The sequence below is a fragment of the Nicotiana sylvestris genome, chromosome 2 (genome assembly GCF_000393655.2).
Source record: "Nicotiana sylvestris chromosome 2, ASM39365v2, whole genome shotgun sequence".
NCBI classification, from domain to species: domain Eukaryota; kingdom Viridiplantae; phylum Streptophyta; class Magnoliopsida; order Solanales; family Solanaceae; genus Nicotiana; species Nicotiana sylvestris.
Window position 1 is genome coordinate 156,666,961 of NC_091058.1, and position 25,683 is coordinate 156,692,643.

Here is a 25,683-nt window from a genome sequence, read left to right on the forward strand (position 1 = left end):
AAAGTCTTGTTCAAAAGATGCCTTGAAAGGAAAAAAAAAAACTTCCCTAAATGTTTGTCTCTTGCTGTCAAGTGTAGAAAGAAAACAATGCAATTACTAGCTTTTTTCCGAAATTCTTTTTATGACAACTTTGCCAATTCGCCATTCTTGTCAAATCACTTTATCAGTTCTTCTATTCACTTCTTACTATTTGTTTTGAGTTTTTTTGTGAAGAAACTATGATCCCGTTTGGCCATGAAACTTTTTCATTTTTTTTCGAAAACATTTCACTTTTTTAAGAAATCAGTGTTGGATTTTGGTGTTTTCCGAAAATTTGAAAAACTCCAAAAGGTTGTTTTTCAAATCTTTTACTCAAATCACTCACAAAAATTAAAAAACAACCAAAAATTATATTCATGTCCAAACACAACTCTAATTTTCAAATACCATTTTCATTTGAAAAAAAAATTCACTTTTCCCGGAATTTTATTCTATTGCGTGAGCAAATACGCTGAAGATTGCTTCCTTAAAACACCTTGCCTACATACACTCCTTCATACTTTTATTATATAAAATTTTCTAGCATGATTTACTCAATTGAAGGGATGCAATCTTTCATAGTATTAGTTACTAACGTTCAAAATAGTTTCTAACTGTTCCTTTTTCTTATTCTGTTCTCAATTGTGGCAGTCTTTTAAAAACAGAGAAACTATTGGTTGGCTTTTAAAAATGAGAACAAAGCCTTGATGATCAGATGAAAAGATGATCGCGCATTATAGAGCCATACAGTTCTTTGGTGAAGGTAAGCATACAAAATTATATCCTCTTGCCATTGATTTGGGTCTGAAATAACTCATGTGCTTCTACAGAGATGATAGTACATTAGATTATAATAATATTTTATATATGTGTTCCTCTACATATATAATGTGAGACCTTCATATATAAAGGTAAATTTATACTTTTTATCAGATATATAACATGGAACCTTATAAAAAACACTTCTCTTTGTTATTCGTTGCAACAAACCTCTTTATTCTTCGGCATAACAATGTTGCATCCTTTCCTTATATATCCTATGAACAACCCTTCCATACGTGACAATTAATAGGATTAAGGGTTGTTCGTATCATATGACAGTGTATCTCATTATCAGTGTGGACGTTGCATTTTGCTAATCATAAAAGGTTATCATACATGACTGGAGAATGCACATCTTCTTTTACTTATTAACTAATTAATGTGGTCGGATGTTCTAATTCCTTTATGTTTTGCAAGGACGATAAATAAAGTATATAGTTAAACAATCCCAATCCTTTTAGCAGAAGCTCTCTTCTCATTTAACGCGGTTAATTATATAGAGATGCCATGATTATCTCTATTACTTATTATAATACTACTAGGACTTATGAACAACATAAAGGATACATAAGAAACATAACTTTTATTTGTTGAATTTTTTTTCAAGAAACAATAAATTTCACATTAAATTCAGAATTCTGTAACAATTGGTTGCTAAGAGGTTACCTTCTTTGAAATTTATGCAATATATATTTTCCAGCATATATGTGTCAAAATACTAATGAATACACATAAAATATACTATAAAAATAAAAGAATAACCTATGCTATTTTGCTTTACCTTCATTAATAATGAAGTTCATAAAATAAAAAATCTTTTCTTGTCATCCAACTATATATTAGTACCTTTAATGTGCCAACTTTTAATATTAAGCGCTGAAATGCTCTCGGGTCATCCAAAACCCGATCCAAACATACGCCCAAGTCCAAAATCATCATATGAACCTATTAGAAGCATCAAATACCGGTTCCGAGGTCGTTTACTCAAAATGTTGACCAAAGTCAAACTTATCCCTTTTTGCCAACCTTAAGGAACCAAGTGTTCCAATTTCAACCCGAATCCTTCCAAATCCCGAACTAACCATCACCGCAAGTCATAAAACAGTAAAATCACATACAAGAAGTCTTATTTAGGAGAAAGTGGATCTAGAAAGCAAAACGAACGGTCGGGTCGTTACATTCTCCACCTCTTAAACAAACGTTCGTCCTCGAACGAGTCTAGAATCTAACCTGGAGTGTTGAATAAGTGTGGATATCTACTCCGCATGTCCTCATCGGCCTCCCAAGTCGCCTCCTTAACTAGTAGGCCCCTCCACTGAACTTTTACGACAGAAATCTTCTTGGACCTCAACTGATGAACCTGCCTGTCAACAATGGCAACTAGATCCTCTTCTTAACCCAAGCTCTCATCTAGCTGAACCGTGGTGAAGTCTAACACATACGATCTGTCGGCATGATATATCCGGAGCATAGACACGTGGAAAATCGGATGAACTCCTGATAGACTGGGAGGCAAGGAAAGCTTACAAGCAACCTCTCCAACTCGCCTCAACACCTCAAATGGACCTATAAACCCTGGGCTCAACTTGCCCTTCTTCCCGAACATCATGATCCCCTTCATCGGCGATACTTTCAAGAGAACCTTCTTGCCCACCATAAATGATAAATCATGCATCTTCTGATCCGCTAACTCTTTTGTCTGGACTGTGCTGTGCGAAGTCGCTCCTAAATCAACTTTACCTTTTCCAAGGCATCCTTCACCAAATCATAACCATATAACTTAGTCTAGCCGGGATCAAACCATATGATGGGTAAACGACATCACCGACCATATAAAGCCTCAAATGAAGCCATCTCGATGCTAGACTGATAACTGTTATTGTAAGCAAACTCGGCCAAAGGCAAGAATCGATCCCAGTGCCCTCCAAAGTCAATCACACATGCTATGAGCATGTCCTCTAAGATCTGAACCATCCGCTTCGACTGCCCATCGGTCTGCGAATGAAAGGCTATGCTGAGATCTGCCCGAGTCCCCAACTCATTATGTACTGCTCTCCAGAAATACGAAGTAAACTGAGGGCCTCTATCTGATATGATGGAATCAGGCATACCATGCAACCGAACTATCTCCTAAATATAAATCTGGGCCAACCTCTCTGAAGTATACATGGTCACAACCGGAATGAAGTGTACTGACTTGGTCAAACTGTCGACAATGACCCAAACTGTATCAAACTTCCGCAAGTTCCGCGGCAACCTAACTACGAAGTCGATAGTAATGCGCTCCCATTTCCACTCACGTATAGTCATCTGCTGGGGTAGGCCACCTGGCCTCTAGTGCTCATACTTAACCTACTGGCAATTTAGATACCTCGCAACATAATCAACTATGTCCTTCTTCATCCGCCGCCACCAATAATGCTGCCTCAGGTCGAGATATATCTTCGTAGCACCTGGATGAATAGAATACCGAGAACTATATGCCTCATCTAGAATCCTTTCCCTCGGCCCATCAACATTAGGAATACATAGACGACCCTGGAGTCGCAGAACACCATCAACGCCGATAGTAACCTCCTTGGCACCACCCTCTAGTACCGTCTCTCTGAGAACCAACAAGTGCGGATCATCAAATTGGCGAGCCTTGATCCGCTCGAATAGTAAAGCCTAGGCGACAACGCATGCAAGAAATCGGCTGGGCTCTGAAATATCCAACCTCACAAGTCTGTTAGCCAAGGACTGAATGTCCAAAGCTAGTGGCCTCTTCTCTACTGAAATGAATGCCAAACTACCTATACTCTCCGCCTTTCTGCTCAAGGCAACCTCAACTACATTAGCCTTTCCTGGGTGATAATGAATGATAATATCATAGTCCTTTAGTAACTCAAGCCACCTATGTTGTCTCAAATTGGATCCATTTGCTTGAACAAATGCTGCAAACTGCAATGATTAGTGTAAATCTCTCAAGACACCCCATAAAGATAATGCCTCCAGATCTTTAGAGCATAAACTATCACGGCCAACTCCAAATCATGTACATGGTAATTCTTCTTATAGGGCTTCAGCTGACGTGAAACATATGCAATAACTCGCCCCTCCTACACCAATACACAACCCAAACCAACACATGAAGCATCATAATACACCATATACATCCCCGAACCGGAAGGCAATACTAGCACCAATGCTAAAGTCAATGCAGTCTTGAGCTTCTGAAAGCTCGCCTCACAATCATTGGACCATCGAAACGGAGCACCCTTCTGGGTCAATCTAGTCAAAGGTGCTGCAATAGATGAGAAGCCCTCTACAAATCGACGATAATAACCTACTAACCTCAAGAAGCTCCTGATCTCGGTCGCTGTGGTGGGATGAGGCCAACTCTAAACTGCCTTGATCTTCTTAGGATAAATATTAATACTCTCGCTTGATACAACATGCCCCAAGAATGCCACATAATCCAACCATAACGCACACATGGAGAACTTAGCATATAGCTTCTGTTCCCGCAAGGTCTGAAGCACCACTCTTAGATGATGCTTGTGCTCCTCCATGCTACACGAATAGATCAAAATGTCATCAATGAAGAACACGACAAATGAATCAATATATGGCCTAAACACCCTATTCATCAAATCCATAAATGCCGCTGTGGCGTTAATCAAATCCAAGGACATCACTAGAAACTCATAATGGCCATATCTAGTCTGGAAAGCAGTCTTTGGAACATCCAAATCCCAAATCTTCAATTGATGGTACCCCGATATCAAGTCAATCTTAGAGAACACCCTGGCACCTTGCAACTGGTCAAACAAATCATTAATATGCAGCAATGAGTACTTGTTCTTAATGGTAACTTTGTTCAACTGGCGGTAATCAATGCACATCCGCATAGTCCCATCTTTCTTCTTGACAAATAACACTGGTGCACCCCAAGGTGATACACTTGGTCTGATGAACCCCTTTGCTAGCAACTCCTCAAGTTGTTCCTTCATCTCCTTCTACTCTTTTAGAGCCATGCGGTATGGTGGGATAGAGGTAGGCTAAGTACCTGGAGCCAAGTCAAAACAAAAATCAATATCATGATCCGGTGGCATACCTGGAAGATTAGAAGGAAACACATCATAAAACTCCTGGACCATGTCCACTGAATCAATAGCCAGAGTCTTTGTAGTATCCCGAACATAGGCTAGATAAGCCAAACAACCCTTCTCGACCATATGTCGAGCCTTCAAAAAAGAGATAACATGACTAGATGCACTGATAGACAAACCCTTCCACTCCCGTCTAGGAAACTCTGGCATCGCCAAGGTAACAGTCTTGGCATGGCAATCAAGGATGACATGATACAGAGATAACCAATCCATGTCTAGGATGACCTAACAGTCAGTCATATCAAGCAACAAGAGATCCTCTCTAGTCTCAAAACCACAAAATTTAACAATGTATGACTAATAGAGCCGATCCACAACTACAGAATCGCCCACTGGAGTGGACACATAAATAGGAGTACCCAAGGACTCGCGAGGAACATCCAGGAAATGAGAAAATAGAGATGACACATATGAATATGTAGACCCTAGATCAAATAAGATCGAAGCATCCCTACCGTAGATAGAAATAATACTTGTGATCACAGCATCTGGTTTGGCTGGAAAAGCATAGAATCTAGATAGAGCACCACCTAACTGGCCTCCACCTTTAGGACGACCCCTATCCACTTGCCCTCCGCCTCTAGGTGGACAGACATCTGGTGTTGTAATAATAGGCTAAGAACCCTGATGTGCTGCCTTTCCCCAAGTCTGGGACAAAACCTTTTCATGTGGCCAAGATACCCGCACTCGTAACAACCCCTTGGAGCGGTGGACTGCTGCCCTGAAGTTTGACCTTGATGGCCTGAATACCTACTGGAGGAACCCTGAATAGCTAGTAGGCGGTAGGAACTCTCTAGCATGGCTCTGAAATAAGGTCGAACTGGGGCACCCCGAGGAGAAGGCGGTACTGGATATGTGGGCCTACTAGGTTGATCTCTCCGAAACTGACCCTTGTCCCTAGACAGAGCACCACTGAACCCTCTAGAATAATGGAACCGCTTGTCCTGCGTCATCTGCTCTCTGCCCCACTGACGAACACCCTCAATCCTCCGAGCTATCTCCACAACTAGCTCGTAAGAAGTCCCTATCTCAACCTCTCGGGCCATAGTGGTCTGGATACCTTAGTGCAACCCCGCAACAAACCTCCATACTCTCTCCGTATCAACAGGAAGTATCATATGTGCATGGCAAGACAACTCAGAGAATCTCGCCTGGATCTACTTCAGGCACCTCGCCCTGTTCCTCAATAATGAGATCCTCTACTGGATCCGCTAGTGGCATAGCTAGAGCAACTCTGGGACATCCTCGTCCTCTGCCATGGGCTGGAGCCCTCCCTCAGCCTCGGCCTCTAGCCACAGGGGGAGCAGCTCCTCCCTGGTCTGGAACATTCATTGTACGCGTTCTCACCATCTATGAGAGAATACGAGAAAGATACTTAGTACCACATCAACTGCATGATGGGAGATGATGAAAAAGTTTCCTAACACCCTATAACCTCTCAAAGTTAAGAATGGACGTCTCCGCACTGATCCGCGAGATTTCATTAGGCCCGCTCATAATTCGTGAGACCTACATGAACCTAGTGCTCTGATACCATGTTGTCACAACCAATTTCTCCTATAGGCCGTGATGGCGCCCAACGTTACCGCTAGGCAAGCCAACAATGAACTAACCATATGATTGTTTTTTTAACAATTTAGAAATAGTTGATTTTTAATTATTGAATAAATAAGAAGTGAAGATTTGATAAAATGTGAAATAAATAATTTTAAGAGCAAATATGATGAAGTAAATAATCAAAAATCATAGAGTGTCTACTAGCATAATTTCAAAGACTTGGTGTAACAAGTGTATGAGTTACTAGTAGAATATACAAAAATACTTAACTATTGTCTGAAATAAAGTAGACAGAAAGTAAATGCAAAAGAAAGACTTCGGGGGCTGCAGAACGGGCTCGGAAGGCAGCTCACCACAAAGTCTCGAAGTATCAGGAGTGCACGCCGGGAAAATAACAAGATGCACCTGCCTCAAATCCTGCACGGTCAGTGCATAAGTGTAGCGTGACTATACAAACAACATGTACCCAGTAAGTATCTTGTCTAACCTCGAAGAAGTAGTGACAAGGGGTTGACTTCAACACTTACTATGGGCTAACAATAAAATACCGAAATTTTAAATAAGCATGGGCTATGTAAATGATAATGAAAACTCAATAACAAGCAATAAATAAACAATTCTTTCACTGGTAGTAAATCCTAAATCAATTTTCATCATTTAACAATTGTAACCTCTCAAGCCAATAGAACGATATCAAGTATAATTGGGCTCCAAGTATTATTACACACGAATTATGCCAAGGTCGTACGGCCTGATCCAAAATACCTATACATATACTGTATGCACTGCCGAGGGTCGAAGGACACGAACCATAGATGCATCTATTAAACTGTCGATGCAAACAACCCGCTCCCATGAGAGTAGAGGAATTTACCTCGCTTGCGGAAATGCTTGCGATGCGAGTGAACATAGATTTCTCAAAGTTATTATAAAATTCTTCAATTATTTCCAAAAGTAAGAAGTCTAAACCGGAGATATTAAATCTTACAATCCTAAATCTCAGCTCTATTTAAGACAATTAATACACATAATCAAATAATGATGCCAACAAAGCATGATGTAAACATAAGACTACCCGGATATCACATGGAAAATATAGCTATACACGGACTCTCGTCACCTAGTGCGTACGTAGCTCCCCACACAAGTAATTTACAATAAACACATCTAAGGCGATGAGTTCCCTCTTACAAGGTTATACAAGAATCTTACCTCGTTCTCAAGTTCACTTTCGATCCACAAATATGTTTTAAATCATCAACTCAGTGCCAAATGACTCGAAACTAGTCAAATGTTATATAAAATGATCAATACATGTTCAAAAGTTCATATCCTAACTATTAGAGTGGTTACCCAACCCCAATTGAAGGATTCCTAAATTCATCCCCCGAACCCACGTGTCCGAATTCCAAAATTTTTGAAGAAAGTTGTTACCCATAACCTCAAGAACCCATATATATAATTTTCACTCAGTTCCATAACCATTTTCATGGTTAAATTCCATTTTTATCAAAACCTAGGTTTTTCATCTAAATCCATAGTTTTCACAATTTTTCATGTTAAAATCTACCCATAATCTATGTTTTAAACTCATATTGTATAGAAATCACTTACCTCAAAGTATTAGGTGAAAACCCCTCTCCAAAAGCTCCAAAATCGCCCAATGAATGAAAGAAATGAGTCAAAAATGGTTTAACTCCCGACTTAAATGAACCTCACTGCCTAGTGACTTTTGCACCTGCGACACCTCTGTAGCACCTGCGGTTAAGCTTCTGTAGACAAAATCACGCAGGTGAGGACGAAGCCCAGGTCGACCTCCCCCGCTTCTGTGACCAAAGGTTCGCATCTGCGAGTCCACTTCTGCGGTGAGTGCGTCGCACCTGCGCCCCCATTCCGCTTCTGCGATAACCTCCTTCGCACCTGCGCCTCCGCAGGTGCGGTACCTTCCCCGCTTCTACGGTCACTAGGCAGCCTATACTGTGCTGCTTCTGCGGTCCTTGGCTCACTTCTGCGAGCTCGCACCTATGGCTGGCCCTCCGCAAGTGTGATTGCACTAGAAGTTGGGTGCTTCAACTGTTCAAATGGTATTCAGGTCCCCAAGGCCCCGTCCAAACATACCAACAAGTTAGAATCATGAAACGGGCTCGCTCGCACTCTCGGAATGCATAAAACAACATCAAAACTAAGAATCACACCCCAAACTAAATTGAATCAACTTATGAACTTCAAGTTCTTCCAACTTACTCCGAACGCGCCGAAGCATACTTAGACTACTTGGAATGACTCCAAATTTTGTGTGCAAGTCTTAAATCACCATACGGAACTATTCCCAGTCTGGGAATCTCAATTGGACAACGATAACACCAAATCCTACTTCAAACCAAATTTAAAATTTTTTAAAACCTTCAATGTGCCAACTTTCAATATTAAGCGCCAAAACGCTTTCGTTCATCCAAAATCCGATTCAAACATACGCCCAAGTCCAAAATCATCATACAAACCTATTGGAACCGTATCCCGGTTCCGAGGTCGTTTACTCAAAATGTTGACCAAAGTCAAACTTAGATTTTTGCCAACCTTAAGGAACCAAGTGTTCTGATTTCATCCAGAACCCTTCCAAATCCCGAACTAACCATCTCCGAAAGTCATAAAATTGTAAAAGTACATATGGTAAGTCTTATTTAGCGGAACAGGGATCTAGAAAGCAAAACGATCGTTCAGATCGTTACAATATGAGACCCTGTTCTAATTGTTGAGAGGTTCATTTTTGGAATCTAGTTTTCTTCTCAAGATCAGGATTTTAGTTATATATTTGCAAAGTTCTTAGAGAGGACAGAAGATTGGAGAAACGAATAATTTGTTTGGAATTTAGTTCTCTTTTTTTCTTGATATTATGTATATGTGAAGTCGGTGAAGGTTTTTCTTTTATAAGGGCTTGTCTTATAAAGCCTTAGACCAATACCATTCTCATATTCTATTAGCCTTTCATATAATGACAATGGACATATCTCGTTTTTAGTTTAGATATTTATTCTGTACAAACTTAGATTTTTTAGGACTAGTTTATCTCTTTTCCTTAGCATCTATGCCACTGCTAGCTAGAGCTTGCCAAAAGGTTCATTCATTCAAAAAATAAGTTGGTTTAGATAATGTAGGAGGGTTTTCCAAAGTTGTCTGGATTAGACAAACTTTGGCATTATTGGACATTAAAGCATACATATATGACAGGGATTGCATTCAGAGATGTAGTTAAATCATAGAGAGCTGCTTAATAACCACGCTAATTTGGCCCAATTGTTGCCACACTTGTGAAATGACTACCATAACCTCATTCGAATTTCTCCCAACAATTTTCCCTCCAAAACACAATAGTAAATATAGTAACTTCCTCCTCTGCCCAAATACATTGAGCAATATGAAATCATTTATGTTCCCATACAAAGGAAGATGAAAATTCTCTACATTCATTGTGTATTTGATGTGTAGATGTATGCGGCGAAATCGAAAGACTTAATTTCTCGCTATTAAGCCATTTCGGAAGAATGCCTCGAGACCCCGAGGACGTGGAGCTGCGACCGAGTCCCCTCCCTCGAGGCTCGTCAAGGCCCGACTCGAAGAAGATGAAGGTCGAGGCTAGAACGGAAGTGGAAGTTCCCAAGGCATACGACTAAGTCTGACAGAGCCGACCTATCCAGAGCTTATGCCGAAGCGTCGCATCTAGCTGTCCCATCTCCATACTTTACAATTAATGCATGTTGTACTATAACCGGGTTCCCCTCCTATATAAAGGGAACCCACACTACTTTGTAATCGGCTGATGTTACTCCAACTATTCTCTACTAGATCAATAATATCTCTCTCTCTTTTCTCTCTAACTTGCTCGTCCTTACTAGCTCGAGGCCATTTTAGCATTTACTACTCTCTCACTTGTTCTTCATTTATTGCTTGGTATTGGCCATAAAGAACCTTGCTTGATTATATTGTAACTGTTGCCCCATTCCCGATTACCCCCGATAGCTCGAGATCGAGCCCAGATATTGACCTTGAGATCCTCCATCGACCAGTCCGAAGCCAGGGTAGCAAGCCCCTCGGTTTGATTACTGCCCCGTTTTAGCTTGTATTTTATCGTTAAACTTCATATTCTTAGCACCATCTTCTCTAACAACTAGCATAAAAATAGATCACGTATTTTTAGAATACCATTTACAAATTTAATTGTTGTTACCATTTTCACGGTAAACAGTTTGGCGCCCACCGTGGGGCTAAAAATAATAGTGATTATTTTCTTGCTAGTTTCATTACAAAAACGCAAGTTATCTTTCACACTTTTTCTTGTCCAAGATCTCTTGATTTTTGGTCGAAATGTTCTGGCTCGGTAAACAAAGTCGAGAATGACAACCTCGAAAACCATGGGGAAAACAGCGTGGCTGTTCTAGCTGCTGGAACAGAACCGCAGAATCCCAAGGACATGCTCGGACCGATTCTAGCGAACACGGATTCACATGACGCACAACAAGTTAACGAAACCTCACACACCGACGGAAGCATACAACATGGTGACCAACTAGAAGCCCAAAAAAACCTCGGCTCAGGAAGCGCAGGAAGTTAGTCTTCACGATATTTTTGAAATGTTGTAGGCAGAGCAATTGGCTATCGCTCAGTTACAAAGCCATCCGAAGACTTCCAGCACAGTAGCACCGAAAACTACTCCCCCAGCCGAACGGGTACTAGAGAGGTCTAGCAATGATGGATCGGTAGCCGATCCTGCCATGGTGAGAATGCTGGAGGATTGCACCAAAAGGATCGAGTTAGGCGAGAAAATGATAGCAGCCAACGATAAGAAAGTCAAAACCCATAACTTCAGAGTTGACAAAATCCCGGGTGCACCCTCGGTCCTCAAGGGTGTGGATTTGAAGAAGTTCATACAAAGGTCGTTCCCCGAGGAAGCAGCCCCGGAACCCATTTCAAAGAAGCCTAGAACACCAGAACTCCCTAAGTACAGCGAGACCTCAGATCCCAACGAACACATCACCGCTTATACGTGTGCGGGAAAAGGCAACGACCGAAAAGATGATGAGATCGAGCCCGTCTTATTGAAGAGGTTCGGGGAAACACTCTATAAAAGAACCATAATGTGGCATCATAACCTAGCGCCTGACCCCATAAACGCGCCTAACGTACCGGCAGATTCCTCCATAAAGGCACACGCCGGTGCCATCGAAACAACGACGAGAAAGCCCAACACATCCAGGGCCGAGCAAAGGGAGAATGAAACGTTACGGGGATTCACACCTCATTTCCTGATGGAAAGAACGGGATTACCCCCAGTCTTGGATGAATGGGCAACACAGGCCTTCACTCGAAGCCTAAACAAACTGAGCCCGACGATTTCAAGGTAGTTCAAACAAAACTTGATCAGGTACCCAGCCAAGACCTGGTTAGGTGCCCATACCCGGCATCATTCGCAAATCAGGGTCATGGATGACCATTCGGGAGACTCCTCGCAAACAGGCTCCTGGCAAAGAAACCAATGCTAAACAGAGGGAGGTACCGCCCGTGCGCTGCAGACAGGAGGAACGCCCCGAGATGCAATCAACCTCGCAACGACCGGAGAATGGCCCGAGGACAATATCCTCGAGAAATCGACAACAAAGCCAGATTCGACGAGGACACATGGCCGTCAAGGGCACCTTGCCCGTCAGAGTACAATTTCCACATCGATATACCAAACATCGTGTTTGCCATAGGCAAAATCAGGAACGTCAAATGGCTCGGACCAACTCGGCCGAATTCCTCTCAAAGGAATCACAGCCTGACGTGGGAACTACATAGCAAGTACGGCCGCGAGGCCGAAGATAGCCACCAGCTCCGAAGGAAAGACACCAAGCCGCTCGACAAAAATTACCACCGAGAACTGACGAGCGACCGAATTCGAGTTCAGTCCCCAGTGCGGAAGGCGGCCAGGAGGACCGAAACAAACAATCCACATCACATTACCATGATAATGGAGGAGCAATCAAGAACTTGTAAAAGGAAGAGCAAAATTTCTCGCCGCCGGAGAAAGGCAGATCTGGGGATATACCCCCAAGAACGCCCTTACATTCAGCAAAGAGGGAACCTAGAACTCGTCTCTACCTCACAATGATGCACTGGTAACCTTCTTCCTCACTCGATCCATTATTAATAAAACATGTGCACATGAGTGCAGGTGGCTTGATCAGCATTGACGGGCCAAGGATGATGGGGCGGCTCAAACCGCCAGGTCAAAACACAACCACCTCTCGAATCTTTGATAGATTCCAAACGGCGATCACTACGACAAGGAGAAAGACCATTTTCTCAGTACGGCATGACTGGCCCAAACCGGAATGCCGAGTTCCATATCAGCAAAGGAAGCGCAAGGCACGTACGCCTTACCCATATGACCACGAGCACATCGCCCGAGGACAGGGCCGCCCCCACTTTGCCAAAAGGATGAAATTCCACACAAGGGATAGAATTAAAACCGTCGATAGGAAGCAATACGCGACAAGGGTAAATCCTGCATCACATGATGCATCGCTGGCACCAATATCTCCACTCTCGAAAGAGTCAAAGGGTAAGCGAACCACATCATCGGCCAAGCCCGATTAAACATAGCGAAGGGCTGTACTAGAGTCCACACCCTGAAACGGCAGGAACATACCAAACCTCGAAACATCGCCTACACATCCTACGGTAAAGAAGAACTACCTCACTCCTTCGTTATTTTTTCACTAACATGTATGCAGACAATCGGCTAGGGCGTTCGGAAGTTCTAACTCTACCCGGAGACCCCAAGGCCTTAACAGAACCCGTCGCGCTCTTTCCCCTCGGTCAGACTTCCGCCCTGAAGAGGGTCTTGCCAGCAAGGTTCTTAGTGGAGCAATGTACCCCCTGAGGAGGATCCGACAAGACCACATGCCTTCTTCTGCAATCAAACGATGAGGGACACCCCCCCTTTTTTTGAAGGCCCCATCCGCTCGGAAGGGCCGGGGAACGGCAGACTGAGTTCTTGTAGGGAAGCAATGTACCAGTCCAACGGGTCGAAAAAACTGTGTCTGTATAGTCAGGCTCCCGTTGTGATAGGGATAGGATTCACAAAACTAAGTTTACCACCAAGAGTAACAATTGTAAAGCTAGGTTCATTGCTATTTTGGATGATTCTAATTGTTGGCGTATCTCTAAGGTCGTTAATGAGCACAATCATGATTTGCTCCTTGCTATATTGCGGTTGATGGCTAGACATAGGTCCAGTAGTGATTCTTTGAATAGGGATCATGTAGCTCACAATATGCCAGATCCTCCAAGAATGTTAGACTTGCCGAGATTCAATGTGGTTGAGTACAAAATTTGGATTGCACTCAAAAGGATTGTAGAAATGTTATTTTAAAGAGTAAGAATTTTGAATTGCAAGAAGGGGATGCACAATCATTGCTCAACTTTTTTCGTGAAATGTAGGTAAAGGATAGGGAATTTTTCTATTCAATAGACGTTGATAATGTTGGTAGGCTGTGAAATGTGGTATAAGTACATTCACACTGTAATGCGGTGTATGAGTAATTCCATGATTCAATATGCTTCAATTTGACGTACTTTGTGAATTGCTATAATGTGCCATGTGCTTCATTTGTTGGCATCAATTACCACAGACAATCCATACTACTAGGATGTACTCTTGTGTCTCGAAGATATCAATAGTTACTAATTAGTTTTTAGAACTTGGCTTGAGACCACGAGAAATGTTCATCCAGATACTATCATAACCGACCATGTCCGAGCATTAAGCCATCCAATGCTAAAGTAATGCCACATACAATACATAGGTATTGTATTTGGCACATATTCTCGAAGTTGCCTCGTTACTTAAGTGGGGTTCATCATTCTAAAATTGCACATGGAGAATTTAAGTCCATAGTCCTTGATAGTATTACTGTTGAAGATTTTGAGAGAAATGTATAGAATATATTGCAAACTATAATTTGCATACAAGGAATTGGTTCAACAAGCTTTACTCTGAGAAGGAGAAATGGGTCCCTATGTACCTTGATGTGTATTTTTGGGATGGTGTACTATATACGTAAAGAATTGAGGGGATGCATGCATTCGTTGATGGATATATTACCCATCAAAACATCCTGAAAATGCTTGTTCACCAGTGCAAGTTAGCTATAAGTGCTAAGCATGAAAAATAGTTGAAAGCAGAATACAAGTCAAAGGGCTTTCAAATTGTAAGTGAATCACAGTTCAAGTGGGAGGAATATGCAATTCAGTGTTATACTCGTGCATTATATGAATGTTTTAAAGTAAAATTAAGAAAATTATATCATTGTAAAATCAACACCCCTGACGATCATCAAGTTATCCCTGGTGTTGAGATATTCATTGTTAGTGATTATTCAGCTGTGGTAAAGATGGTAGAAATCTATTAGAGTACATAGTTGAATATACACCTAGCGGTGATTATTTTAGTTGTAGATGTATATAGTTCGAGTGTAAAGGGATACATTTTTACCATATACTCAAGATCTTGTCACGCATAAAGATTGATAAAATTGATGTAATGTATATTCTGACAAGGTGGAAAAGAGATGTTATTCCGCCAAACTTGAATCGATTCTTTCAAGGAGGTTACCCAAATATGACTCTTGAGTACAAGACATACAGAGGCATGTTGAATTATTTTGACATGACTTGTGATATAGTATTGGGCACCAACGTGAAGGTTCATTATGTTACGCATAACTTGAAAAGAATGGTGCATAATCTTCAAAATCGAGACGACAAAATGATCATGCCAAATCCCGACCTAGATTACTTAGATGAAACTAAAGGTCCATTTCTACGAGATCCCTAATACACTCAATCATGTGGCAGGGCACGTTTGAATCGACATAGAGGAAGAATTGAGTACTATTTTACAAGTTCAGAGTCATGAGGTGGATTTGGATCTAGTAATGATGGGAAAACTTGTGTTAGGGGAGGTAGTAGGGGTGGTGGCAGTGGTAGTGGCAATCGTGTTGGTAGAGGTAGTGACAATCATCTTAGTTGTATTCTATCTTTTAGACTTAAAATATTGTTCTTCTAAAAAAAAAGAGTACAAAAAGTATTTGTTTGGTGCCTATGTTTTTGTCACTTTGAATTCTAATGTGCTACATGATCCTAATCCAACACTGGATAAATGTATATTAGTTATTATTGATGATGAAATAACTTGAAGTTCATAATACTCCATAACGCAAGTATGTGACCTTTCCTTTGCCTCTTTGGGATAACGCAAGTACGCATCCAACGATTCTATTAGCAGAGGAAAATAGAGTTTCTCTATTAGCAATGTTGATAACAATATATAAAGTACGACTATGAAAACCTAGTGAAATATAAGCTTAGTATTAGACAATAACCTATGATTTGCAAACAGAGGTGGATCTAGGATTTCAAAGGTGCAGGTGCCAGGTGTCATTGTCTTTCATGTTCACTAGCTAGAGATGGAAATGATTCAATCCATTTTAGGTTATTCGATTTAGAAAAATTTTGGTTCATAAATAAATCATTTAATCATCTAACTGAAATTAGTTTAATTCAATACTGATCTAGTTCCTATCGATTCAAATTATATGAATAAAATAAGAAAATACATTAAAATAGAAGCAGGTTTGTTAAAGAGTAAATTGCACCCTTTTAATTCAAACATATAATATACTTAAATCATAGTAACAAGCGAATTGCAACTTATTTATAATTCTATTAAAACATACAAGAAAAAGTAACTTCAGCGAGAGAAATGCACTCGTTCCATCAACAACATAAGTGTAACGACTCGGTCGGTTATTTTGAGTGTTGTAGCCCGTTCCTCCATTTACTGCTCTTTTTATGCTTAACTGTTGTTATGTGACTTGTCGGGATAGTTGATTCGGTTCCGGGAATATTTTGGAATAAGATGAAACACTTAGTCTCAAGGTTGGAAGCTTAAGTTAAAAAGATTGATAGGATATTGACTTATATGTAAACGACTCTGGAATGGAGTTTTAACGGATTTGATAGCTCCGTAGGATATGTCCAGATAATGATTTGGAGGTCCGTAGTTGATTTAGGCTTGAAATGGAAAAAGTTGGAAAATTAGATATTTTGAAAATTGAGAAGTTTGACCGAGAGTTAACTTTGTGGTTACCGGCTGAATTTTGGTTATGGGAGTTGGAGTAGTTTATTGTGTCAATTATGACTTGTGCGCGAAATTCGAGGTCAATCGGACTTGATTTGATAGGTTTAGGCATCGATTGTGGAAGTTGGAATTTCTTAGTTTTTGTTAGGCTTGAATTGAGGTGCGATTCGTGTTTTTGATGTGATTCAAGACCTCAACTAAGTTTGAATCATGTTTTAGCACTTGTTGGTATATTTGGTTGACATCCCGTTGGCCTTGGGTGGGTTTCAAATGTTTAACGGATCAAATTTTGGACTTGGGAGATTGCTAAAGTTTTTCTGGTGTACATATCTGGTTTTCTTCTATGCGATCGCATAGATAGGTCTGCAATCGCGAAAGCTTGTTTGGGAAGCTGAGATTTTTTTACTTTACGCATTCGCGAGATAGAGCCTGCGATCGCGTAGGTTGGTCTAGCAGTGAATCGTGAACACGTGGGCTAGGCCGCGTTCACAAAGAGGAAACAAGGCAGACCTGAGTTCGCGCGTTTGTTCTTCGCGATCACATGAGGAGGGACGCGATCGCGTAGGTATGAGGAGGTAGTGTTTCACGTTCGCGTGAGACTTATCACGTTCACGTAGGGTTAATTATTAGGAATCTTAGTTTGTGCTTCGCGATCGCGAAAATAGCATTTTTTGCGATCGCGAAGTATTTTCCGCGATTGTGATTAAGGTATAACGGGGCAGAATCAAAACAAAGGTTTGAGTTTATTTCACAATTTAATTTTGGGAGCTCGGTTTTGAGGCGATTCTTGGAGAGATTTTCAAGGGAGTTATTGGGATAAGTGATTCTTACTTAGTTTTGGTTAAATTCCATGATTATATCTTTGATTTCATCATTTAATTATTGATTTGGTTTGAAAAACTGGGGGGGGGGGAATGGAGAAACCTTCTTAGGTTAAATTTTGGGTAGGGGTAGGCATCGGTTGGTTCGGTTCGGTTTTGTAGAAGTTTGGTTCGCTTTATTCGGTTTTCGGTTTGTGATTTTGATAACCAAAACCGAATCATAATAACTTTGGTTCGGTTCGGTTTAGTCGGTTCGGTTTTTCGATTTCAAGCCATGACAAAATATTATGAAACAACAAAAATAGATTACCTGTTGAGAGAATAGCCAAAAAGACTAACCAAAAACTCTAAGTCCAATAACAGATCTCTACAAATTTTCTTGATTTTGCTCTCTTTTCATGGCCTTGGTCTTAGGCTGCAGCCTCCATATTTTGTAATCTGATCTGCTCAGGGTGGGAGGGAGGGGCGGGGGCACAACATCTTACCATGTTCACCATCATCTCAGGTTGGATCATCTCTTCAATTCTAGCTTATGAACAATATCCTTCTTGGAGATGTTCAAAATGTCACCTTGCTCTTCCACATTTTCTATGAGAAGTTTTAGTAGAGGCACGTTTGACAGTGTATTGCATGAACCTAACATTATCAACTTCTTCTGTTCAATCAAAAGAGAAGTACATTATTCCATATAAACTGAGGAACTTTACAAAGTTTCAAAAAGAGAAAATTTCAGTCAAATTTCTCAGAGGAACAGTATCTAAACTTAGCACGTGTAAGGGCCACATTAATCCTGTGCCAGCCTCCAAGCAATGAAGAAATGTAGTTTCTTGGATTTTCACTTGACCTTACAAAGGATAGCATGATGCAATCTTTATCCCTTCCCTGCAAAGAGTAGATCAAATTACAACAAAGAGCCAGGTTTTATTCGGTTTTGGGCTTAGGCTAAACAAATTTGTTTTATCGGTTTAACAGAAAACCGAATCATTAAAACCGATCACCGAACGAACACCGAACTTTTTAAAACTATAAACCGCAAACTGACCGAATACACTGAAAAAACGAAACCGAATAAACCGAAATTTTTTATTCGGCCGATTTTTCGATTCGGTCGGTATTATACCCACCCCTAATTTTGGAGATTTGGGCGAGATTTTGGTATCGGATTTGAGTAATTTTGGTATGGTTGGACTCGTGGTTGAAGAGTATTCCTATTTTGTAACTTTCATCGAATTCCGAGGCGTGGGCCTCTAGGTTGACTTTTGAGTTGACTTTTCGACTTTTGATTAGGAACTTAGCATTTTCATATGGAATTAATTCCTGCAGCTTGAGTTTATTGTTTTGAATTGTTTGTGGCTAGATTCGAGGCATTCGGAGGCCGATTCGCGAGGCAAGGGCTTGTTAGAGTAGATATTTGCACGGTTTGAGGTAAGTAACACTTCTAAACTTGGTTCTGAGGGTATGAAACCCCAAATTATGTGTTATACAATTGGTGTTGAGGTGACACACATGCTATGTTACGGGCGTGTGGGTGTCCATCATAGGAATTGTGACTTGGTCAATTCCATGGAACTGTATAGTTGAATAATCTTGTTGTTATCCATATATTTCTCCATGTGTTAGAGAATTTGAGCCGCAAGTCTTGTTAGAAATCATGGTTAGGCTACACGATGGTACTTTTGAGACCCACAGAGGCTGTGTTACATGTTGAGTTGTTTGCCTAATTTAAAATTATGTACTAATCACTGCTATTATTTGCATATCATATCTCAATCTCTGTTGCCCTTTATTGATACATCATATCATCATTGTTTGGGCTGATTATCATGATTTTTGTGAGCTCGAGAGACTAGAGAGATTGATGACTGAGTGAGGTTGAGGGTCTGATTGTGAGGATATTTATGGGATCGGGCTGCATTCCGCGACATGCTTTATTGATCCATGCCATGATTGGCTTATTATAGCGTTTGGACTGGATTTTCCCTTCCGGAGTCTACACACCCACAGTGAGCGCAGGTACCGACTGAGTACGAGTGCAAGTGTTGAGAGATTGGGAGGATTGAGTGACTGTGAAGATGGAGTGATTGTAAGGAATGTGTGATTCGGAGGATGACGTGAATAGGAGGATGGAGTGATTGTTCCTCTGAAAGTATGCATATGATTTTATCACTGTTTTTTACTCCAGTTGGCATACGTAACTAACATGTACATATTGAGATGCATTATTTCTTATCTCAATTGTACTGGGCATACCCTACCTGTTTGGGCCTTATTTGTTAAATTGGAAGCATGTCTACCTTTCTGTATCGTATTTCTGTAATTGAACCGTAACTATAAATCTCAATAGTTAGACTTTTTACTTACTGAGTTGGCTTTACTCACACAACACCCTGCGCTTAATGTGCAGATCCAGCTGTTTCCGGTCACGGTAGTTGCTGATTCTCAGTGTTTTCAGCCATTCGGAGATTTTCAAGGTAATTGCTATGGTGTCCGCAGACCTTGACTCTCCTCCCGTATCCCTTACTTTTGCTTATTTAGTTTCTCCATCTTTGTAATGGTGTAGATGCTCATGTACTCAGTGACACCCTGATTTTGGGAAACTTATCGAGTTGTGACGGTTTTAACTAGTTTTATGAGATTTTTCACTTATTTAAATCAGTTTTAGGATATTTTGAATTTGAAAGGGGTGGTATGTATGAGATGTCAGCTTGACTAACATCATAATAAGCACCATCGCGACAGTTGAATTTTGAGTCGTGAAAATAGTTAAAGGGATAAGGCGTCGTCACATTCATGTATTCTTGTCGTGCGGATTTGTTGATTTCGGGAACTAAACTTCTATTATTATATTCTCTCACAGATGGTGAAGACACGTACTACCGGCCCAGACGGACATCCATCAGTACCACCGGCTAGGGCCACGAGAGGTTGGGGCCCGATAAGGGTCGCTATAAGGGCCGAGGTGCAGCTCGTACAACATCTAGAGTAGCACCTGCAGATCCACCAGTTGCTCCAGCTTAGGAGCAGGTTCCAGATATGGTTGAGATAGTTGGGCCAGCTCAGGCACCAGCTGTGCTCGTTGTGATTCCAGACCTTCAAGAGGCTTTGGCTGAGATATTGACCCTTTGCACTAGTCTTGCTCAGGCAGTTTCTGTTCACACCACGCTAGCCACTTCTTAGGTTGGGAGAGGTACTCAGACTCCCGCTTCTCGTACTTCATAGTAGGTGATGTAGGGACTTCAGACACTAGGGGGTACTACCAACCTAGCCGACTGCAATTGTTCGGGCTCAGGTGGGTCCCATTATGACTGATGAGGAGCAGAAGAGGCTAGAGAGATTTGGGAGGCTTAGGCCTCCATCATTCAGTGGGGTTAAGTCAGAGGATGCCCAGGACTTCTTGGATAGGTGCCAGCGAATTCTTCGCACGGTGGGTATTCTAGAGACTAGTGGGGTCTCATTTACTACTTTTCAACTGTCGGGGGCTGCCTTTAGATAGTGGGAGGTCTATGAGAAGCGCAACACATTCGGTGCAACACCACTTTTATGGCATGAGTTTTTCGTTCTATTCTTGGAGAAGTTTGTGCCACAGACCCGCAGGGAGGAGCTGCATAGGCAGTTTAAGCAGCTGTGTCAGGAGGGCATGTCTATGACCTAGTATGAGATGAGATTTTCAGAGTTGGCTCATCACGCAGTTTGGTTGGTTCCCACCAAGAGGGAGAGGATTAGGAGGTTTATTGATGGCCTCCACTATCAGTTGCATTTTGTTATGACTTGGGAGAGTGTATCAGGTGATACGTTAAAAGAGGTGGTTGATAGTGTTCGATGGCTAGAGATAGTTCATAATCAGGAGCGTGAGGAGAGGGAGGCCAAGGGGCTTTGTGGTTTGGGTGGTTTCAGTGGGTGTTCCTTCTGGGAACAGTCCTACCACAACAGTGGTCGCCATTATAGGCCTTTTCAGATGGCTCATCTAGTTCATCATGGTGCATCACTAGCCATGGTCTCATTGCCCGTCCAGGTCAGTCATCTCTCAGTGCTCTCCCAGCTCATAGTTCATCCCGTGCTCCATTAGTTCAGGGTTCATCTGTGCTAGGTCCTTCTAGCAATTACTCTGGTACTCGGGGCTTGATTATGTCCCCACCACCACAAGCGGGGAGTTTCTTCGAGTGTGGGGAGTATGGGCATATGTGAGACAGTGTCCTCTTCGCCTGGGAGGTCCAGTTTAGTAGAGGGGTCAGGCTATGACTTCCGCACCAGTTACTTTACTACCCACCCAGCCAGCTCGAGGTAGGGCTCAAGAAGCCAGAGGTCGCTCTAGAGGGGGAGGCCAATCAGGTGGTGGTTAGGCCCGATTCTATGTTATTCCTGCCAGGCCATATGTTTTTGCTTCAGATACAGTGATCACAGGTATTGCCTCACTGTGTCACAGAGATTCTTCAACATTATTTGACCCTGGTTCTACTTATTCCTATGTATCATCCTATTTTACTCATTATTTGGATATGCCCCGTGAGTTCTTAGTTTCACGTGTTCATGTATCTACGCCGGTTGGTGATACCATTGTTGTGGACCGTGTGTATCAGTTGTGTGTTGTGACTATTAGGGGATTGGAGACTAGAATTGATCTCTTATTGCTTAGTATAGTTGATTTCGATGTGATCTTAAATATGGATTGGTTGTTTCCATGTCATTTTATTCTAAATTGTCACGCTAAGACCGTGATGTTGGCAATGTTAGGGTTGCCAAGGATCGAGTGGAGGGGTTCTATAGATTATGTTCTCAACAAGGTAATTTCTTATTTGAAGGCCCAACGGATGGTTGGGAAGGGGTGCCTGTCATACTTGGCCTTTGTGAGGGATATTGGTGCTGATACCCCTAGTATTGGCTCTATTTTGGTGGTGCGATACTTTCCGAATGTGTTTCCTGCAGGCCTGTCGGGCATGCCACCCAACAAGAATATTGACTTTTGTATTGACTTGGTGTGGGCACTCAGCCCATTTCTATTCCTCCGTGTCGTATGGAACTAGCTGAGTTGAAGGAATTGAAAAAGAAACTTTAGGAACTTCTTGATAAGGGGTTTGTTAGGCCTAGTGTGTCGCCTTGGGGTGCACCAGTTCTGTTTGTGAAGAAGAAGGATGGTACTATGTGGATGTGCATCGACTATAGGTAGTTGAACAAAGTTACAATCAAGAACAAGTATCCTTTGTCGCGCATTAATGATTTATTTGACCAGCTTTAGGGAGCGAGGGTGTTCTCTAAGATTGATTTAAGGTCTAGGTTTCACCAGTTGAAGATTCGGGACTCTGATATTCTAAAGAAGGAATTCAGTACCCATTATCGTCACTATGAGTTCCTTGTGATGTCTTTTGGGCTAACCAATGCCCCAACAACATTTATGCATCTGATGCACAGTGTATTTCAGCCATATCTTGACTCGTTTGTCATAGTATTTATTAATGATATCCTGGTGTACTTACGTAGCTAGGAGGAGCATGCCTAGCATTTGAGGATTGTATTGCAGCGGCTGAGGGAGGAGAAGCTTTATGCCAAGTTCTCAAAGTGTGAGTTTTAGCTTAGTTCAATGGCGTTCTTGGGTCATGTGGTATCCAATGAGGGGATTAAAGTGTATCCAAAGAAGATAGAGGCAGTTTAGAGTTGGCCGGATCGTCCTCAACTACTGAGATTCAGAGCTTTCTCGGCTTGGCCAGATATTATCGTTGCTTCGTGAAGGGTTTCTCGTCTATTTCAACGCCTTTGACTAAATTGACCCAGAAGGGTGCTCCTTTCAGATGGTCGGATGAGTGTGAGGAGAGATTTCAAAAGCTCAAGTTTGCCTTGACCACAACTCCAGTTCTAGTTCTGCCTTCATTTTTTGGCTCTTATACAGTATATTGTGATGCTTCTAGGATTGGTATTAGGTGTTTCTTGATGTAGGAGGGTAGAGTGATTGTTTATGCTTCGTGCTAGTTTAATCCCCGTGAGAAGAACTACCATGTTCATGATTTAGAGTTGGCAGCCACCGTTCATGCATTGAAGATTTGGAGGCATTACCTCTATGGTTTGTCTTGTGAGGTATTTACGGATCATCGGAGTCTCCAGCACTTTTTCAAACAAAAGGATCAAAATTTGAGACAGCGGAGATGGTTGGAGCTACTAAAGGAATATGATATTACCATTCTGTATCATCTCAGGAAGGCCAATGTGGTGGAGGATGTCTTGAGTAGAAAGGCGGCGAGTATGGGCAGCCTTGCATTTATTCCCATTGGTGAGAGACCACTTGTAGTTGATGTTCAGTCCCTGACCAACCAGTTCATGAGATTAGATGTTTCGGAGCCCAGCCGGGTTCTAGCTTGTGTGGTTTCTCGGTCTTCCTTATATGATCGATTAGAGAGCGCCATTATGATGATCCTCATTTGCTTGTCCTTAAGGATACTGTTCAGCACGGTGATGCCAATAATCTTACTATTAAGTATGATGGGGTGTTGAGGATGTAGAGTCTAATTGTTGTGCCTAATGTAGATGGGCTACGTGAGTTGATTCTTGAAGAGGCCCACAATTCGTGGTATTCCGTCCATCCGGGTGCCGCTAAGATGTATGAGGACTTGAGGCAACATTATTGGTGGAGGAGAATGAAGAAGGATATAGTGGGGTTTGTAGCTTGGTGCCTAAGCTGTCAGCATGTGAAATATGAGCATCAGAGGCCGCATAGATTGCTTCAGAGGCTTGATATTCTGGAGTGGAAATGGGAGCGTATCACCATGGATTTTATAGTTGGGCTCCCATGGACTTCGAGGAAGTTTGATGCTATTTGGGTGATTGTGTATCGGTTGACCAAGTTCGCGCATTTCATTCCAGTTGGGACTACTTATTATTTGGAGCGGTTGGCTGGGATCTACATCCGCGGGATTGTTCGCCTTCACAGTGTGCTGGTGTCCATCATTTCAGATCAAAACATGCAGTTTACATCGCAAATTTAGAGAGCAATGCGGAGAGAGTTGGGCACACAGGTGGAGTTGTGTATAACATTTCACCCTCAGATGGACGGACAGTCCGAGCGCACTATTCAGATATTAAAGGATATGCTACGTGCTTGTGTCATAGTTTTCGGGGGTTCATGGGATCAGTTTTTGCCGCTGAGTTTTCCTACAACAACTACCAATTGAGCATTTAGATGGCTCTGTATGAGGCTTTGTATGTGAGACGGTGTTGGTATCCAGTGGGATGGTTTGAGCGAGTGAGCTTAGGCTACTAGGTACTGACTTGGTTCAGGAGGCTTTGGACAAGGTTAAATTGATTCAGCATCGGCTTTGCACGGCACAGAGTAGACAGAGAGTTACGCCAATCGGAAGGTTCATGATGTTGCTTACATGGTGGGGGAGAAGGTACTGCTCAAGGTTTCACCCATGAAGGGTGTTATGAGGTTCGGGAAGTAGCGCAAGTTGAGCCCTCGGTATATTGGGTCATTTAAGGTGCTTCAGAGGATTGGAGATGTGACATACAAGCTTGGCTTGCCGCCTAGTCTGTCAAGTGTTCATCCAGTATTTCATGTTTCTATGCTCCAAAAGTATGTCGGCGATCCGTCTCATGTTTTGGATTTTATCACGATTCAGTTGGATGGTGATCTGACTTATTATGTGGAGACAGTGGCCATTTTAGATCGGCATATTTGAAAGTTGAGGTCAAAAGACATAGCTTCAGTGAAGGTGTAGTTGAGGAAGCTACTTGGGAGACCGAGCGGGAGATGCGGAGCAGATATCCACGCCTATTTGAGACTCTAGGTATGTTTCTAGACCCATTCGAGAACGAACGATTATTTAAGAGGGGGAGGATGTAATGACCCGGTCGGTTAATTAGAGTGTTGTAGCCTCGTTCCCCCATTTACTGCTCATTTTATGTTAATTGTTGTTATGTACTTGTGGGGGTAGTTGATTCGGTTTCGGGGATGTTTTAGAATGAGATAAGATACATTGTCTCAAGGTTGGAAGCTTAAGTTGAAAGGTTGATCGGATATTGACTTATGTGTAAACGACTCCAAAATGGAGTTTCGACGATTCCGATAGCTCCGTAGGGTGATTTTGGACTTAGGAGTGTATCCGGATAGTGATTTGGAGGTCCGTAGTTGATTTAGGCTTGAAATGGC

At 41.9% G+C, this 25,683-nt stretch overlaps 1 long non-coding RNA gene across 2 annotated transcripts in view; it reads left to right on the plus strand.

Annotated features, from left to right (window-relative positions):
- The first annotated feature begins 676 nt into the window (after window positions 1-676).
- LOC104223779 (uncharacterized) overlaps window positions 677-25,683 on the plus strand; it is a 29,921-nt gene continuing 4,914 nt past the window's right edge. The window contains exons 1-4 of one of the 2 annotated variants that reach the window (XR_011405513.1): window positions 677-781; window positions 18,907-18,974; window positions 19,954-20,020; window positions 20,407-21,950. This is a non-coding gene — a long non-coding RNA (uncharacterized lncRNA). Of the gene's footprint in view, window positions 782-18,906; window positions 18,975-19,953; window positions 20,021-20,406; window positions 25,108-25,683 lie in introns of those variants that run through there. The other variant, XR_710209.2, reaches the window with a different exon arrangement.